This window comes from Procambarus clarkii, chromosome 49 (genome assembly GCF_040958095.1).
Source record: "Procambarus clarkii isolate CNS0578487 chromosome 49, FALCON_Pclarkii_2.0, whole genome shotgun sequence".
NCBI lineage: Eukaryota > Metazoa > Arthropoda > Malacostraca > Decapoda > Cambaridae > Procambarus > Procambarus clarkii.
Genome location: NC_091198.1, coordinates 27,244,732 through 27,263,882, shown reverse-complemented (window position 1 = coordinate 27,263,882; position 19,151 = coordinate 27,244,732).

Below are 19,151 nucleotides of genomic sequence, written 5' to 3'. Positions count from 1 at the left end.
TTTTGGTATAAATAGCCGGAATTTCAAACTGCGAATAGGTGCAGAAAGCCTGAATTTGTGTCCAACATATGGCTCAGGTATTGAATTTGGGATGTTTGGGATATTTTGAAAACTGCAGGTGGGGGGGGGGGGTGTTGTAATCCACAAGTTAGTAGGAATTATTAGCTAGAGGATCATTACTGAAACACTTAACGAATGATGATTGGTAGTACATGTTCAGTAGACAGACTATGGATCACATATCTAAGAAAGGTCAATGGATTAAGACCGAAGCTGTTTAGCCAAAATAATAATTCCTGGAAAGAGGAATTATTCTTCGTCAGGCTTCTAGGATCAAGGTTACCGCTCTAGGGATAAGGTTAATCGGATTATACCTTCCTTGAGAGGCGTGTTGAAATGTTTGAGGCCATGGTTGGATAAAGTCAGTCTGATGGTGGGAGTTGAACTGGCAAGTCCTCTGGATCCCCGTTTGCGGCAGCAGCGAAGTGTAGCATACAGCTATGCGAGAACCTGATGTGATCTTAGTGACGAAGTTAAGTCTGCAGTATGTGAGTATTGAATGAAAGACTAACCGGGTGTGGAGCGTTGAAGTAATCATTCCGTATTAGGGACTTAGGCGGAAGTTACGAGTGTGGGTGGTGATCGCGGAGGTCAAGTGGTCTGTAGGTATTGGAAGTGTATTGACCTAATAGAGTATGTTAATATGTTATTATTTGTCAGAGTCTATGCTTTGTAATTAAATCACAAAAGCCGACGGCCTTTAAAGACCTTCCATCTGTCCCCTCATAGTGTTCCAGTTTGGTTGGTGAGGGAATGTTAGGGAATTGGTAGACGACATATTTGGTGGCAGTGCAAACAGGTTTTGGAACACTGTGCGAGATGAAGGAAGTGTTGTTCTGGTTTAGTTGGTGAGGGAATGTTCGGGAAATGGTAGACGTCGGGTTGTGGTGAGAATGGTGGTTACTAGACGGAGGAAAGAAGGGTCAGGTGAGACCAGGTCACAGGAGTTAGGTAATTAAAGGGACTAGGCCATTGTGGGGCACATGTGAGATTTATTTCTTTTTTCCAGATTCCCGCAACGAGAGACGGCTAAGAGGCAAGTCTGGACCACTGAAGCATCGGGATCCAAAACAAGTGCAGTGTTCGTAGTGCGGATTATACAGTGTTCGTTGTGCGGATTATACAGTGTTCGTAGTGCGGATTATACAGCGTGGCGAGGTAAACTAGCGCGGGTGAATGTGGGCCATGTGCGGCCATGTGCGGGCCAAGCGATGGGTGGGCCAAGCGAGCCGCACCTTGGAGCTTGTTTTATATCGTTGGTAAGGCGGAAATAGTGAGAAACCGTTGCTAAGGTGAAATTAAGCGTGAAAACTACGTAATTTAAAGTTAATTAAATTTCATGTAACGTGTAAATCGAATATTTTAAGGATAATGAAATATTACCAAAAGTACTGAGCGAGTTCCGGCGTTGTCAGGTGTAGATACAGAAAATAGGCGCAGTGAATTATGAACGCCTTGGCATAGCGAGCGACGCATAATTTGACGTCTGGGGTTCGCCGTCAAGTGTACCCTGGAGAGGGCCATGGAGATTTTTAGTGGGTGCAAGTAGCATTATGGAGTGTTACCGGGGGACACGGGGAGCGTGTCCCGTTGGTGGGGGTGTGTGGCGCCGGGAGTAGTGCATAGTTGTGTATTGGTGTTTGGACGCCAAGTGTAGTGCATGGTTGTGTATTGGCGTTTGTACGCCGGGGTGTGTAGTGTAATGCACGTGTAGTGGCTTATTAAACGCCAGCGTAATGCATAGTATTTACTGTAGTGAAATGTGCATGTTTTGACTGTGGATATTATGGATGTAGTATAGTACATGACATTGTTGGCATTGTAGCGCCAAGGTGTAGCATGTGTAGCATAACTGGTTGTTGTAACACCGGGTGTATTGTAAACATTAGCGTTGAAGTATGGTAACGCAGGTGGTAGAGTGTGGCGGGTGGCCACTACACAAGAAATTATGCCTGACGAGTGTTGGTCAGGTAATTAACCCATTACGAGAGAAAAGGGAGTGTGTGTGGCGTCTGGTTACTTATTGGTGGTGTTATTGGTGGTGACGTCTCGTGGTGTTTTGATGCGCTCTGGCGCAAGGCATATGCCTGTTGTGGTAATGGTGTTGGGGGACGCCGTGTGTGTTGTATTGATGGCGTTGAAAACGCTGTGTGTATGTTGAGGGCCTTGAGGACGCCGTGTGTTGTGTTGAGGGCGTTGGGGACGCCGTGTGTTGTGTTGAGGGCGTTGGGGACGCCGGGTGTTGTGTTGAGGGCGTTGGGGACGCCGTGTGTTGTGTTGAGGGCGTTGGGGACGCCGTGTGTTGTGTTGAGGGCGTTGGGGACGCCGTGTGTTGTGTTGAGGGCGTTGGGGACGCCGTGTGTTGTGTTGAGGGCGTTGGGGACGCCGTGTGTTGTGTTGAGGGCGTTGGGGACGCCGGGTGTTGTGTTGAGGCGTTGGGGACGCCGTGTGTTGTGTTGAGGGTGTTGGGGACGCCGTGTGTTGTGTTGAGGACGTTGGGGACGCCATTGGGTGGTGTAGTGTAGTGGCGTTTGGACGCCTGGTATGGAGTGTGGTGTTGTGGAGTACATAGCGGCACAGGAGGCCAGGTGATGGTGGGTACGGTGAGTATCGGTGTAATGAGGTCAGGTGCGTCAGGACGCAGAGCCTGACTGTTGAGAGACGTGGCGTTATAATGAGGTCATCAGTGGTTGGGATGACCAGAGGTGATGGTGTGTCGGAGTGGGTAAGTCTTATGGATAAGATGAAATGTAGATAATTGCCGAGTTGGTGGCTGCAGTAGGTGAGCCAAGTCGATACATCTAGAAAGACTCATAAAAGACTAATAAAAATTTCATTTTTTCATTAAAATTTTCATTAATTAAGTCGGAGTGGATAAGTCTTATGGATAAGATTACAATGTAGAATTTCAAAATATCAGGTGTTGATAATTGCAGTGGACGACCCAAGTAGATATACTAATTTCTCATTAATTAAGTTGTTACAGGAATCTCGCTAGAGGCTAGCCAGTGGCAGTATGATGCTTTAGTGACATTAGTTGTGGAATGATTTTAATGAGGTATTTATTGTGATAATGTATGTGTATGTATATACTGTATATTACCTCATCGGCACCATTACTGAGTGTTAGGCTTGAGAAGGTTCCCTGGGATCATGTCACAGAGCTTCAGGTAGAGTAGAAGGAAAGCTATGAGGCTACACTCAGTAATTCTAGAAAAAAAAGGGGGAGGAAGTGAAGCCAACGTAACGTTATAGGCGAAATTCGCCCCCTGATATCAAAGCAGGGATAAGGGCCAGCTGCAATGGTTTTGCAGCTGCGCTCAGGCTATATACGGGGAGAGAGTAAGGAGCCGAGGGGGTTATGTAATAATGGGATCGAGCCAGGGGGCTCCGAGGGAATATTTTGCAGGTACAGCGGTCGGGAAGGTGTGAATACAGGTGGACACACTCTGGGCAGATGGGCCTAGAGTAATGTTCTACAGTTGTGGTGAGCACAGCAAGGAAGGATGACCAGAGAGCTGTGAGGTATCTACAGCGTTCTGGGGTTGGTGCCCTGGAACGAGACGGCAGCACAGACCCAAGGGAACATGACCCTGGGGTAGGAATCTCCGTTGCTCTGGAGGCCAGGATCACGTTAGCTCAGAGCAACGATGGGACATTGACAACATTCACCAGGCTGGACAGCCTGGGTTTTGTCTGGGTCATGGAGGATCTATGACCTAGCAACCATGGGACACGAAGACAAGAGAGGTGATGCTGCCAATTGTGGAGGAGGCCAGTGAAATATTGTGTGATCATTGTAAGCCTTATGTCAACAGTACAGGGCAAGATGTTCAATTATAATTAACTTATTACTAAGGATGAAGAACCTTAGATATATATGTGTTGTGTATATATTAATGACTAGTGTCATTTCTGTTTAAGTGCCAGCATTCTGGTCAATGTAATTTTATGTTTATGTTTGTATGTAATTATATGTCAGCAGTTTAGGTATATGTGCATTGTTGGAGATGGGAAAAATTATTACAGACTATTTTACCTGTTCTATGATGTGAATATAATGTATATGTTGGAGAAGTGTTGTGAGTCATGTCGGGGAAAATTTTAATTTATTTCATCGTGTGTATGATGATCTTATTGGATGATTTTTAAGTTGTACATATATGGTGGGTGCATCCTCCAGGTCCTTGCACTAATGGAACCATTGCAATGATGCATATGGGGACATATGCGTGTTTAAGGAGGGGAGTGGTGTTGTAATCCACAAGTAAGTAGGAATTATTAGCTAGAGGATCATTACTACAACACTTAATGAATGATGATTGGAAGTACATGTTAAGTAGACAGACTATGGATCACATATCTAAGAAAGGTCAATGGATTAAGACCGAAGCTGTTTAGCCAAATTATTAATTCCTGGAAAGAGGAATTATTCTTCGTCAGGCTTCTAGGATCAAGGTTGCCGCTCTAGGGATAAGGTTAATCGAATTATACCTTCCTTGAGAGGCGTGGTGAAATGTTTGAGGCCATGGTTGGCTAAAGTCAGTCTGATTGTGGGAGTTGAACTGGCAAGTCCTCTGGATCCCCGTTTGCGGCAGCAGCGAAGTGTAGCAGACAGCTATGCGAGAACCTGATGTCATCTTAGTGACGAAGTTAAGTCTGCAGTATGTGAGTATTGAATGAAAGACTAACTGGGTGTAGAGCGTTGTAGTAATCATTCCGTATTAGGGACTTAGGCGGAAGTTACGAGTGTGGGTGGTGATCGCGGAGGTCAAGTGGTCTATGGGTATTGGAAGTGTATTGACCTAATAGAGTATGTTAATATGTTATTATTTGTCAGAGTCTATGCTTTGTAATTAAATGACAAAACCCGACGGCCTTTAAATACCTTCCATATGTTCATTCATTGTGTTCCAGTACAAACCTAGTGGTACGCCTCAAGGGTCTGGTGTGTGTAGGAGTATAGGTGGTAGTAACGGTTGCTGAGGCAAGGTGTTATGTGTTGTGTAATTGCTGTGTTCAGAATGAATCGGGGTTCAGCGTCACGACAGGGGGGTTTGGGCAAAATGTGACCCACCACCGTTTTCAGTAATTGGCTAATTTTTGGTATAAAAAGTCGGAATTTCAAACTTCGATTAGGTGCAGAGAGCCAGAATTTGGGTCCAAAATATGGCTCAGTTATCGAATTTGGAATGTTTGGGATATTTTGAAAACTGCAGGGGGGTTTGGGCAAAATGTGACCCACCGCCGCTTTCAGTAATTGGCATATTTTAGGTATAAAAAGTCGGAATTTCATACTGCGAATAGGTGCAGAGAGCCAGAATTTGGGTCCAAAATATGGCTCAGGTATCGAACTTGGGATGTTTGGGATATTTTGAAAACTGCAGGGGGATTTGGGCAAAATGTGTCACACCGCTGGTATCAGTAATTGGCATATTTTCGGTATAAAAAGTTGGAATTTCAAATTGCGAATAGGTGCAGAGAGCCACAATTTGGGTTCAAAATATGTCTCAGTTATCGAATTTTGGATGTTTGGGATATTGTGAAAACTGCAGGGGGGCTTGGGCAAAATGTGACCCACCGCCACTTTAATTAATTGGCATATTTTTGGTATAAAAAGTCGGAATTTCAAACTGCAAATAGGTGCAGAGAGCCAGAATTTCAATCCAAAATATGGCTCAGGTATCGAATTTGGGATGTTTGGGATCTTTTGAAAACTGCAGGGGGGTTTGGGCAAAATGTGACCCACCGCCGTTTCAGTAATTGGCAAATTTTTGGTATAAAAAGTCGGAATTTCAAACTGCGAATAGGTGCAGAGAGCCCGAATTTGGATCCAAAATATGGCTCAGGTATCGAAATTGGGATATTTGGGATATTTAAAAAACTTCAGGGGAGTTTGGGCAAAATGTGACACACCGCTGGTATCAGTAATTGGCATATTTTTCATATAAAAAGTCGGAACTTCAAACTGCGAATAGGTGTAGAGAGCCAGAATTTCAATCCAAAATATGGCTCAGGTATCGAATTTGGGATGTTTGGGATATTTTGAAAACTGCAGGGGAGTTTGGGCAAAATGTGACACACCGCTGGTATCAGTAATTGGCAGATTTTTTGTATAAAAAGTAGGAATTTTGAACTGCGAATAGGTGCAGAGAGCCAGAATCTGGGTCCAAAATATGGCTCAGGTATCGAATTTGGGTTGTTTGGGATATTTTGAAAACTGCAGAGGGGTTTGGGCAAAATGTGACCCACAGACGCTTTCAGTAATTTGCATATTTTTGGTATAAATAGCCGGAATTTCAAACTGCGAATAGGTGCAGAAAGCCTGAATTTGTGTCCAACATATGGCTCAGGTATTGAATTTGGGATGTTTGGGATATTTTGAAAACTGCAGGTGGGGGGGGGGGTGTTGTAATCCACAAGTTAGTAGGAATTATTAGCTAGAGGATCATTACTGAAACACTTAACGAATGATGATTGGTAGTACATGTTCAGTAGACAGACTATGGATCACATATCTAAGAAAGGTCAATGGATTAAGACCGAAGCTGTTTAGCCAAAATAATAATTCCTGGAAAGAGGAATTATTCTTCGTCAGGCTTCTAGGATCAAGGTTACCGCTCTAGGGATAAGGTTAATCGGATTATACCTTCCTTGAGAGGCGTGTTGAAATGTTTGAGGCCATGGTTGGATAAAGTCAGTCTGATGGTGGGAGTTGAACTGGCAAGTCCTCTGGATCCCCGTTTGCGGCAGCAGCGAAGTGTAGCATACAGCTATGCGAGAACCTGATGTGATCTTAGTGACGAAGTTAAGTCTGCAGTATGTGAGTATTGAATGAAAGACTAACCGGGTGTGGAGCGTTGAAGTAATCATTCCGTATTAGGGACTTAGGCGGAAGTTACGAGTGTGGGTGGTGATCGCGGAGGTCAAGTGGTCTATAGGTATTGGAAGTGTATTGACCTAATAGAGTATGTTAATATGTTATTATTTGTCAGAGTCTATGCTTTGTAATTAAATCACAAAAGCCGACGGCCTTTAAAGACCTTCCATCTGTCCCCTCATAGTGTTCCAGTTTGGTTGGTGAGGGAATGTTAGGGAATTGGTAGACGACATATTTGGTGGCAGTGCAAACAGGTTTTGGAACACTGTGCGAGATGAAGGAAGTGTTGTTCTGGTTTAGTTGGTGAGGGAATGTTCGGGAAATGGTAGACGTCGGGTTGTGGTGAGAATGGTGGTTACTAGACGGAGGAAAGAAGGGTCAGGTGAGACCAGGTCACAGGAGTTAGGTAATTAAAGGGACTAGGCCATTGTGGGGCACATGTGAGATTTATTTCTTTTTTCCAGATTCCCGCAACGAGAGACGGCTAAGAGGCAAGTCTGGACCACTGAAGCATCGGGATCCAAAACAAGTGCAGTGTTCGTAGTGCGGATTATACAGTGTTCGTTGTGCGGATTATACAGTGTTCGTAGTGCGGATTATACAGCGTGGCGAGGTAAACTAGCGCGGGTGAATGTGGGCCATGTGCGGCCATGTGCGGGCCAAGCGATGGGTGGGCCAAGCGAGCCGCACCTTGGAGCTTGTTTTATATCGTTGGTAAGGCGGAAATAGTGAGAAACCGTTGCTAAGGTGAAATTAAGCGTGAAAACTACGTAATTTAAAGTTAATTAAATTTCATGTAACGTGTAAATCGAATATTTTAAGGATAATGAAATATTACCAAAAGTACTGAGCGAGTTCCGGCGTTGTCAGGTGTAGATACAGAAAATAGGCGCAGTGAATTATGAACGCCTTGGCATAGCGAGCGACGCATAATTTGACGTCTGGGGTTCGCCGTCAAGTGTACCCTGGAGAGGGCCATGGAGATTTTTAGTGGGTGCAAGTAGCATTATGGAGTGTTACCGGGGGACACGGGGAGCGTGTCCCGTTGGTGGGGGTGTGTGGCGCCGGGAGTAGTGCATAGTTGTGTATTGGTGTTTGGACGCCAAGTGTAGTGCATGGTTGTGTATTGGCGTTTGTACGCCGGGGTGTGTAGTGTAATGCACGTGTAGTGGCTTATTAAACGCCAGCGTAATGCATAGTATTTACTGTAGTGAAATGTGCATGTTTTGACTGTGGATATTATGGATGTAGTATAGTACATGACATTGTTGGCATTGTAGCGCCAAGGTGTAGCATGTGTAGCATAACTGGTTGTTGTAACACCGGGTGTATTGTAAACATTAGCGTTGAAGTATGGTAACGCAGGTGGTAGAGTGTGGCGGGTGGCCACTACACAAGAAATTATGCCTGACGAGTGTTGGTCAGGTAATTAACCCATTACGAGAGAAAAGGGAGTGTGTGTGGCGTCTGGTTACTTATTGGTGGTGTTATTGGTGGTGACGTCTCGTGGTGTTTTGATGCGCTCTGGCGCAAGGCATATGCCTGTTGTGGTAATGGTGTTGGGGGACGCCGTGTGTGTTGTATTGATGGCGTTGAAAACGCTGTGTGTATGTTGAGGGCCTTGAGGACGCCGTGTGTTGTGTTGAGGGCGTTGGGGACGCCGTGTGTTGTGTTGAGGGCGTTGGGGACGCCGGGTGTTGTGTTGAGGGCGTTGGGGACGCCGTGTGTTGTGTTGAGGGCGTTGGGGACGCCGTGTGTTGTGTTGAGGGCGTTGGGGACGCCGTGTGTTGTGTTGAGGGCGTTGGGGACGCCGTGTGTTGTGTTGAGGGCGTTGGGGACGCCGTGTGTTGTGTTGAGGGCGTTGGGGACGCCGGGTGTTGTGTTGAGGCGTTGGGGACGCCGTGTGTTGTGTTGAGGGTGTTGGGGACGCCGTGTGTTGTGTTGAGGACGTTGGGGACGCCATTGGGTGGTGTAGTGTAGTGGCGTTTGGACGCCTGGTATGGAGTGTGGTGTTGTGGAGTACATAGCGGCACAGGAGGCCAGGTGATGGTGGGTACGGTGAGTATCGGTGTAATGAGGTCAGGTGCGTCAGGACGCAGAGCCTGACTGTTGAGAGACGTGGCGTTATAATGAGGTCATCAGTGGTTGGGATGACCAGAGGTGATGGTGTGTCGGAGTGGGTAAGTCTTATGGATAAGATGAAATGTAGATAATTGCCGAGTTGGTGGCTGCAGTAGGTGAGCCAAGTCGATACATCTAGAAAGACTCATAAAAGACTAATAAAAATTTCATTTTTTCATTAAAATTTTCATTAATTAAGTCGGAGTGGATAAGTCTTATGGATAAGATTACAATGTAGAATTTCAAAATATCAGGTGTTGATAATTGCAGTGGACGACCCAAGTAGATATACTAATTTCTCATTAATTAAGTTGTTACAGGAATCTCGCTAGAGGCTAGCCAGTGGCAGTATGATGCTTTAGTGACATTAGTTGTGGAATGATTTTAATGAGGTATTTATTGTGATAATGTATGTGTATGTATATACTGTATATTACCTCATCGGCACCATTACTGAGTGTTAGGCTTGAGAAGGTTCCCTGGGATCATGTCACAGAGCTTCAGGTAGAGTAGAAGGAAAGCTATGAGGCTACACTCAGTAATTCTAGAAAAAAAAGGGGGAGGAAGTGAAGCCAACGTAACGTTATAGGCGAAATTCGCCCCCTGATATCAAAGCAGGGATAAGGGCCAGCTGCAATGGTTTTGCAGCTGCGCTCAGGCTATATACGGGGAGAGAGTAAGGAGCCGAGGGGGTTATGTAATAATGGGATCGAGCCAGGGGGCTCCGAGGGAATATTTTGCAGGTACAGCGGTCGGGAAGGTGTGAATACAGGTGGACACACTCTGGGCAGATGGGCCTAGAGTAATGTTCTACAGTTGTGGTGAGCACAGCAAGGAAGGATGACCAGAGAGCTGTGAGGTATCTACAGCGTTCTGGGGTTGGTGCCCTGGAACGAGACGGCAGCACAGACCCAAGGGAACATGACCCTGGGGTAGGAATCTCCGTTGCTCTGGAGGCCAGGATCACGTTAGCTCAGAGCAACGATGGGACATTGACAACATTCACCAGGCTGGACAGCCTGGGTTTTGTCTGGGTCATGGAGGATCTATGACCTAGCAACCATGGGACACGAAGACAAGAGAGGTGATGCTGCCAATTGTGGAGGAGGCCAGTGAAATATTGTGTGATCATTGTAAGCCTTATGTCAACAGTACAGGGCAAGATGTTCAATTATAATTAACTTATTACTAAGGATGAAGAACCTTAGATATATATGTGTTGTGTATATATTAATGACTAGTGTCATTTCTGTTTAAGTGCCAGCATTCTGGTCAATGTAATTTTATGTTTATGTTTGTATGTAATTATATGTCAGCAGTTTAGGTATATGTGCATTGTTGGAGATGGGAAAAATTATTACAGACTATTTTACCTGTTCTATGATGTGAATATAATGTATATGTTGGAGAAGTGTTGTGAGTCATGTCGGGGAAAATTTTAATTTATTTCATCGTGTGTATGATGATCTTATTGGATGATTTTTAAGTTGTACATATATGGTGGGTGCATCCTCCAGGTCCTTGCACTAATGGAACCATTGCAATGATGCATATGGGGACATATGCGTGTTTAAGGAGGGGAGTGGTGTTGTAATCCACAAGTAAGTAGGAATTATTAGCTAGAGGATCATTACTACAACACTTAATGAATGATGATTGGAAGTACATGTTAAGTAGACAGACTATGGATCACATATCTAAGAAAGGTCAATGGATTAAGACCGAAGCTGTTTAGCCAAATTATTAATTCCTGGAAAGAGGAATTATTCTTCGTCAGGCTTCTAGGATCAAGGTTGCCGCTCTAGGGATAAGGTTAATCGAATTATACCTTCCTTGAGAGGCGTGGTGAAATGTTTGAGGCCATGGTTGGCTAAAGTCAGTCTGATTGTGGGAGTTGAACTGGCAAGTCCTCTGGATCCCCGTTTGCGGCAGCAGCGAAGTGTAGCAGACAGCTATGCGAGAACCTGATGTCATCTTAGTGACGAAGTTAAGTCTGCAGTATGTGAGTATTGAATGAAAGACTAACTGGGTGTAGAGCGTTGTAGTAATCATTCCGTATTAGGGACTTAGGCGGAAGTTACGAGTGTGGGTGGTGATCGCGGAGGTCAAGTGGTCTATGGGTATTGGAAGTGTATTGACCTAATAGAGTATGTTAATATGTTATTATTTGTCAGAGTCTATGCTTTGTAATTAAATGACAAAACCCGACGGCCTTTAAATACCTTCCATATGTTCATTCATTGTGTTCCAGTACAAACCTAGTGGTACGCCTCAAGGGTCTGGTGTGTGTAGGAGTATAGGTGGTAGTAACGGTTGCTGAGGCAAGGTGTTATGTGTTGTGTAATTGCTGTGTTCAGAATGAATCGGGGTTCAGCGTCACGACAGGGGGGTTTGGGCAAAATGTGACCCAACGCCGCTTTCAGTAATTGGAATATTTTTGGTATAAAAAGTCGGAATTTCAAACTTCGAATAAGTGCAGAGAGCCCGAATTTGGGTCCAAAATATGGCTCAGGTATCGAATTTAGGATGTTTGGGATATTTTGAAAACTGCAGGGGGGTTTGGGCAAAATGTGACCCACCGCCGCTTTCAGTAATTGGCTAATTTTTGGTATAAAAAGTCGGATTTTCAAACTGGGATTAGGTGCTGAGAGCCAGAATTTGGGTCCAAAATATGGCTCAGGAATCGAATTTGGGATGTTTAGGATATTTTGAAAACTGCAGGGGGGTTTTAGCAAAAGGTGACCCACCGCCGCTTTCAGTAATTGGCTAATTTTTGGTATAAAAAGTCGGAACTTCAAACTGCAAATAGGTGAAGAGAGCCAGAACTTGGATCCAAAATATGGCTCAGGTATCGAAATTGGGATGTTTGGGATATTAAAAAAACTGCAGGGGGGTTTGGGCAAAATGTGACACACCGCCGCTTTCAGTAATTGGCAGATTTTTGGTATAAAAAGTCGGAATTTCAAACTGCGAATAGGTGCAGAGAGACAGAATTTCAATCCAAAATATGGCTCAGGTATCGAATTTGGGATGTTTGGGATATTAAAAAAACTGCAGGGGGGTTTGGGCAAAATGTGACACACCGCCGCTTTCAGTAATTGGCAGATTTTTGGTATAAAAAGTCGGAATTTCTAACTGCGAATACGTGCAGAGAGACAGAATTTCAATCCAAAATATGGCTCAGGTATCGAATTTGGGATGTTTGGGATCTTTTGAAAACTGCAGAGGGGTTTGTGCAAAATGTGACCCACCGCCACTTTCAGTTATTGGCAGATTTTTGGTATAAAAAGTCGTAATTTCAATGCGCGAATAAGTGCAGAGAGCCAGAATTTGGGTCCAAAATATGGCTCAGGTATCGAATTTGAGATGTTTGGGACATTTTGAAAACCGCTGGGGGGTTTGGGCAAAATGTGACCCACAGCCGCTTTCAGTAATTGGCATATTTTTGGTATAAATAGTCGGAATTTCAAACTGCGAATAGGTGCAGAAAGCCAGAATTTGGGTCCAAAATATGGCTCAGGTATTGAATTTAGGATGTTTGGGATATTTTGAAAACTGCAGGGGGGTTTGGGCAAAATGTGACCCACCGCCGCTTTCAGTAATTGGCTAATTTGTGGTATAAAAACGTTGGATTTTCAAACTGCAAATAGGTGCAGAGAGCCAGCATTTAGGTCCAAAATATGGCTCAACTATCCAATTTGGGATATTTGGGAAATTATTAAAACTGCAGGGGGGTTTGGGCAAAATGTGACCCACAGCCGCTTTCAGTAATTGGCTAATTTTTGGTATAAAAAGTCGGAACTTCAAACTGCGAATAGGTGCAGAGAGCCAGAATTTGGATCCAAAATATGCCTCAGGTATTGAATTTGGGATGTTTGGGATATTTTGAGAACTGCAGGGGGGTTTGGGCAAAATGTGACACACCGCCGCTTTCAGTAATTGGCATATTTTTGGTATAAAAAGTCGGAATTTAAAACTGCGAATAGGTGCAGAAAGCCAGAATTTGTGTCCAACATATGACTCAGGTATTGAATTAGGGATGTTTGGGATATTTTAAAACTGCAGGGGGGTTTGGACATAATGTGACCCACCGCCGCTTTCAGTAATTGGCTAATTTTTGGTATAAATGTTAGGAATTTCAAACTGCGAATAGGTGCAGAAAGCCAGAATTTGTGTCCAACATATGACTCAGGTATTGAATTTGGGATGTTTGGGATATTTTGAAAACTGCAGGGGGGTTTGGGCAAAATGTGACCCACCGCCGCTTTCAGTAATTGGCTAATTTTTGGTATAAAAAGTTGGATTTTCAAACTGCGAATAGGTGCAGAGAGCCAGAATTTAGGTCCAAAATATGGCTCAGGTATCCAATTTGGGATATTTGGGATATTTTTAAAACTGCAGGGGGGGTTGGACAAAATGTGACCCACAGCCGCTTTCAGTAATTGGCATATTTTTGGTATAAAAAGTCGGAATTTCAAACAACGAATAGGTACAGAGAGCCCGAATTTGGGTCCAAAATATGGCTCAGGTATCGAATTTAGGATGTTTGGGATATTTTGAAAACTGCAGGGGGGTTTGGGCAAAATGTGACCCACCGCCGCTTTCAGTAATTGGCTAATTTTTGGTATAAAAAGTCGGATTTTCAAACTGGGATTAGGTGCTGAGAGCCAGAATTTGGGTCCAAAATATGGCTCAGGAATCGAATTTGGGATGTTTAGGATATTTTGAAAACTGCAGGGGGGTTTTAGCAAAAGGTGACCCACCGCCGCTTTCAGTAATTGGCTAATTTTTGGTATAAAAAGTCGGAACTTCAAACTGCAAATAGGTGAAGAGAGCCAGAACTTGGATCCAAAATATGGCTCAGGTATCGAAATTGGGATGTTTGGGATATTAAAAAAACTGCAGGGGGGTTTGGGCAAAATGTGACACACCGCCGCTTTCAGTAATTGGCAGATTTTTGGTATAAAAAGTCGGAATTTCAAACTGCGAATAGGTGCAGAGAGACAGAATTTCAATCCAAAATATGGCTCAGGTATCGAATTTGGGATGTTTGGGATATTAAAAAAACTGCAGGGGGGTTTGGGCAAAATGTGACACACCGCCGCTTTCAGTAATTGGCAGATTTTTGGTATAAAAAGTCGGAATTTCTAACTGCGAATACGTGCAGAGAGACAGAATTTCAATCCAAAATATGGCTCAGGTATCGAATTTGGGATGTTTGGGATCTTTTGAAAACTGCAGAGGGGTTTGTGCAAAATGTGACCCACCGCCACTTTCAGTTATTGGCAGATTTTTGGTATAAAAAGTCGTAATTTCAATGCGCGAATAAGTGCAGAGAGCCAGAATTTGGGTCCAAAATATGGCTCAGGTATCGAATTTGAGATGTTTGGGACATTTTGAAAACCGCTGGGGGGTTTGGGCAAAATGTGACCCACAGCCGCTTTCAGTAATTGGCATATTTTTGGTATAAATAGTCGGAATTTCAAACTGCGAATAGGTGCAGAAAGCCAGAATTTGGGTCCAAAATATGGCTCAGGTATTGAATTTAGGATGTTTGGGATATTTTGAAAACTGCAGGGGGGTTTGGGCAAAATGTGACCCACCGCCGCTTTCAGTAATTGGCTAATTTGTGGTATAAAAACGTTGGATTTTCAAACTGCAAATAGGTGCAGAGAGCCAGCATTTAGGTCCAAAATATGGCTCAACTATCCAATTTGGGATATTTGGGAAATTATTAAAACTGCAGGGGGGTTTGGGCAAAATGTGACCCACAGCCGCTTTCAGTAATTGGCTAATTTTTGGTATAAAAAGTCGGAACTTCAAACTGCGAATAGGTGCAGAGAGCCAGAATTTGGATCCAAAATATGCCTCAGGTATTGAATTTGGGATGTTTGGGATATTTTGAGAACTGCAGGGGGGTTTGGGCAAAATGTGACACACCGCCGCTTTCAGTAATTGGCATATTTTTGGTATAAAAAGTCGGAATTTAAAACTGCGAATAGGTGCAGAAAGCCAGAATTTGTGTCCAACATATGACTCAGGTATTGAATTAGGGATGTTTGGGATATTTTAAAACTGCAGGGGGGTTTGGACATAATGTGACCCACCGCCGCTTTCAGTAATTGGCTAATTTTTGGTATAAATGTTAGGAATTTCAAACTGCGAATAGGTGCAGAAAGCCAGAATTTGTGTCCAACATATGACTCAGGTATTGAATTTGGGATGTTTGGGATATTTTGAAAACTGCAGGGGGGTTTGGGCAAAATGTGACCCACCGCCGCTTTCAGTAATTGGCTAATTTTTGGTATAAAAAGTTGGATTTTCAAACTGCGAATAGGTGCAGAGAGCCAGAATTTAGGTCCAAAATATGGCTCAGGTATCCAATTTGGGATATTTGGGATATTTTTAAAACTGCAGGGGGGGTTGGACAAAATGTGACCCACAGCCGCTTTCAGTAATTGGCATATTTTTGGTATAAAAAGTCGGAATTTCAAACAACGAATAGGTACAGAGAGCCCGAATTTGGGTCCAAAATATGGCTCAGGTATCGAATTTAGGATGTTTGGGATATTTTGAAAACTGCAGGGGGGTTTGGGCAAAATGTGACCAACCGCCGCTTTCAGTAATTGGCATATTTTTGGTATAAAAAGTAGGAATTTCAAACTGCGAATAGATGCGGAGAGCCAGAATTTGGATCCAAAATATGGCTCAGGTATCGAAATTGGGATATTTGGGATATTTAAAAAACTGCATGCGAGTTTGGGCAAAATGTGACACACCGCTGGTATCAGTAATTGGCATATTTTTGATATAAAAAGTCGGAACTTCAAACTGCGAATAGGTGTAGAGAGCAAGAATTTCAATCCAAAATATGGCTCAGGTATCGAATTTGGGATGTTTGGGATATTTTGAGAACTGCAGGGGAGTTTGGGCAAAATGTGACACACCGGTGGTATCAGTAATTGGCAGATTTTTTGTATAAAAATTAGGAATTTTAAACTGTGAATAAGTGCAGAGAGCCAGAATCTGGGTCCAAAATATGGCTCAGGTATCGAATTCGGTTGTTTGGGATATTTTGAAAACTGCAGGGGAGTTTGGGCAAAATGTGACCCACAGCCGTTTTCAGTAATTTGCATATTTTTGGTATAAATAGTCGGAATTACAAACTGCGAATAAGTGCAGAAAGCTAGAATTTGTTTCCAACATATGGCTCAGGTATTGAATTTGGGATGTTTGGGATATTTTGAAAACTGCAGGGGGGTTTGGGCAAAATGTGACCCACCGCCGCTTTCAGTAATTGCCTAATTTTTGGTATAAAAAGTTGGATTTTCAAATTGCGAATAGGTGCAGAGAGCCAGAATTTAGGTCCAAAATATGGCTCAGGTATCCAATTTGGGATATTTGGGATATTTTTAAAACTGCAGGGGGGTTTGGGCAAAATGTGACCCACAGCCGCTTTCAGTAATTGGCATATTTTTGGTATAAAAAGTCGGAATTTCAAACAGCGAATAGGTGCAGAGAGCCCGAATTTGGGTCCAAAATATGGCTCAGGTATCGAATTTAGGATGTTTGGGATATTTTGAAAACTGCAGGGGGGTTTGGGCAAAATGTGACCCACCGGCACTTTCAGTAATTGGCTAATTTTTGGTATAAAAAGTCGGATTTTCAAACTGCGATTAGGTGCTGAGAGCCAGAATTTGGGTCCAAAATATGGCTCAGGTATCGAATTTCGGATGTTTAAGGTTATTTTGAAAACTGCATGAGGGTTTGGGCAAAATGTGACCCACTGCCGCTTTCAGTAATTGGCATATTTTTGGTATAAAAAGTCGGAATTTCAAAATGAGAATAGGTGCAGAGAGCCAGAATTTGGATCCAAAATATGGCTCAGGTATCGAATTTTGGATGTTTGGGACATTGTGAAAACTGCAGGGTGGTTAGGGCAAAATGTGACACACCACTGGTATCAGTAATTGGCATATTTTCGGTATAAAAAGTCGGAATTTCAATCTGCGAATAGGTGCAGAGAGCCAGAATTTGGTCCAAAATATGGCTCAGGTATCGAACTTGGGATATTTGGGATATTTTGAAAACTGCAGGGTGGTTTGGGCAAAATGTGACCCACCGCCGCTTTCAGTAATTGGCATATTTTTGGTATAAAAAGTCGTAATTTCAAACTGCGATTAGGTGCAGAGAGCCAGAATTTGGGTCCAAAATCTGGCTCAGGTATCGAATTTGGGATGTTTGGGATATTTTGAAAACTGCAGGGGGGTTTGGGCAAAATGTGACCCACCGCAGCTTTCAGTAATTGGCATATTTTTGGTATAAAAAGTCGGAATTTCAAACTGCGAATAGGTGCAGATAGCCAGAATTTGGGTCCAAAATATGACTCAGGTATCGAATTTGGGATGTTTGGGATATTTGGAAAACTGCAGAGGGGTTTGGGCAAAATTTTACCCACCACCGCTTTCAGTAATTGGCATATTTTTGGTATAAAAAGTCGTAATTTCAAACTGCGATTAGGTGCAGAGAGCCAGAATTTGGGTCCAAAATCTGGCTCAGGTATCGAATTTGGGATGTTTGGGATATTTTGAAAACTGCAGGGGGGTTTGGGCAAAATGTGACCCACCGCAGCTTTCAGTAATTGGCATATTTTTGGTATAAAAAGTCGGAATTTCAAACTGCGAATAGGTGCAGAGGGCCAGAATTTGGGTCCAAAATATGGCTAAGGTATCGAATTTGGGATGTTTGGGATATTTTCAAAACTGCAGGTGGGGGGGGGGGTGTTGTAATCCACAAGTTAGTAGGAATTATTAGCTAGAGGATCATTACTGAAACACTTAACGAATGATGATTGGTAGTACATGTTAAGTAGACAGACTATGGATCACATATCTAAGAAAGGTCAATGGATTAAGACCGAAGCTGTTTAGCCAGAATAATAATTCCTGGAAAGAGGAATTATTCTTCGTCAGGCTTCTAGGATCAAGGTTACCGCTCTAGGGATAAGGTTAATCGGATTATACCTTCCTTGAGAGGCGTGTTAAAATGTTTGAGGCCATGGTTGGCTAAAGTCAGTCTGATGGTGGGAGTTGAACTGGCAAGTCCTCTGGATCCCCGTTTGCGGCAGCAGCGAAGTGTAGCAGACAGCTATGCGAGAACCTGATGTGATCTTAGTGACGAAGTTAAGTCTGCAGTATGTGAGTATTGAATGAAAGACTAACCGGGTGTGGAGCGTTGTAGTAATCATTCCGTATTAGGGACTTAGGCGGAAGTTACGAGTGTGGGTGGTGATCGCGGAGGTCAAGTGGTCTATGGGTATTGGAAGTGTATTGACCTAATAGAGTATGTTAATATGTTATTATTTGTCAGAGTCTATGCTTTGTAATTAAATGACAAAACCCGACGGCCTTTAAAAACCTTCCATATGTTCATTCATTGCGTTCCAGTACAAACCTAGTGGTACGCCTCAAGGGTCTGGTGTGTGTAGGAGTATAGGTGGTAGTAACGGTTGCTGAGGCAAGGTGTTATGTGTTGTGTAATCGCTGTGTTCAGAATGAATCGGGGTTCAGCATCACGACAGGGGGGTTTGGGCAAAATGTGGCCCAACGCCGCTTTCAGTAAGTGGAATATTTTTGGTATAAAAAGTCGGAATTTCAAACTTCGAAAAGGTGCAGAGAGCCCGAATTTGGGTACAAAATATGGCTCAGGTATCGAATTTAGGATGTTTGGGATATTTTGAAAACTGCAGGGGGGTTTGGGCAAAATGTGACCCACCGCCGCTTTCAGTAATTGGCTAATTTTTGGTATAAAAAGTCGGATTTTCAAACTGCGATTAGGTGCTGAGAGCCAGAATTTGGGTCCAAAATATGGCTCAGGTATCGAATTTGGGATGTTTAGGATATTTTGAAAACTGCAGGGGGGTTTTAGCAAAAGGTGACCCACCGCCGCTTTCAGTAATTGGCTAATTTTTGGTATAAAAATTCGGAAATTCAAACTGCGAATAGGTGCAGAGAGCCAGAACTTGGATCCAAAATATGGCTCAGGTATCGAAATTGGGATGTTTGGCACATTTGAAAAACTGCAGGGGGGG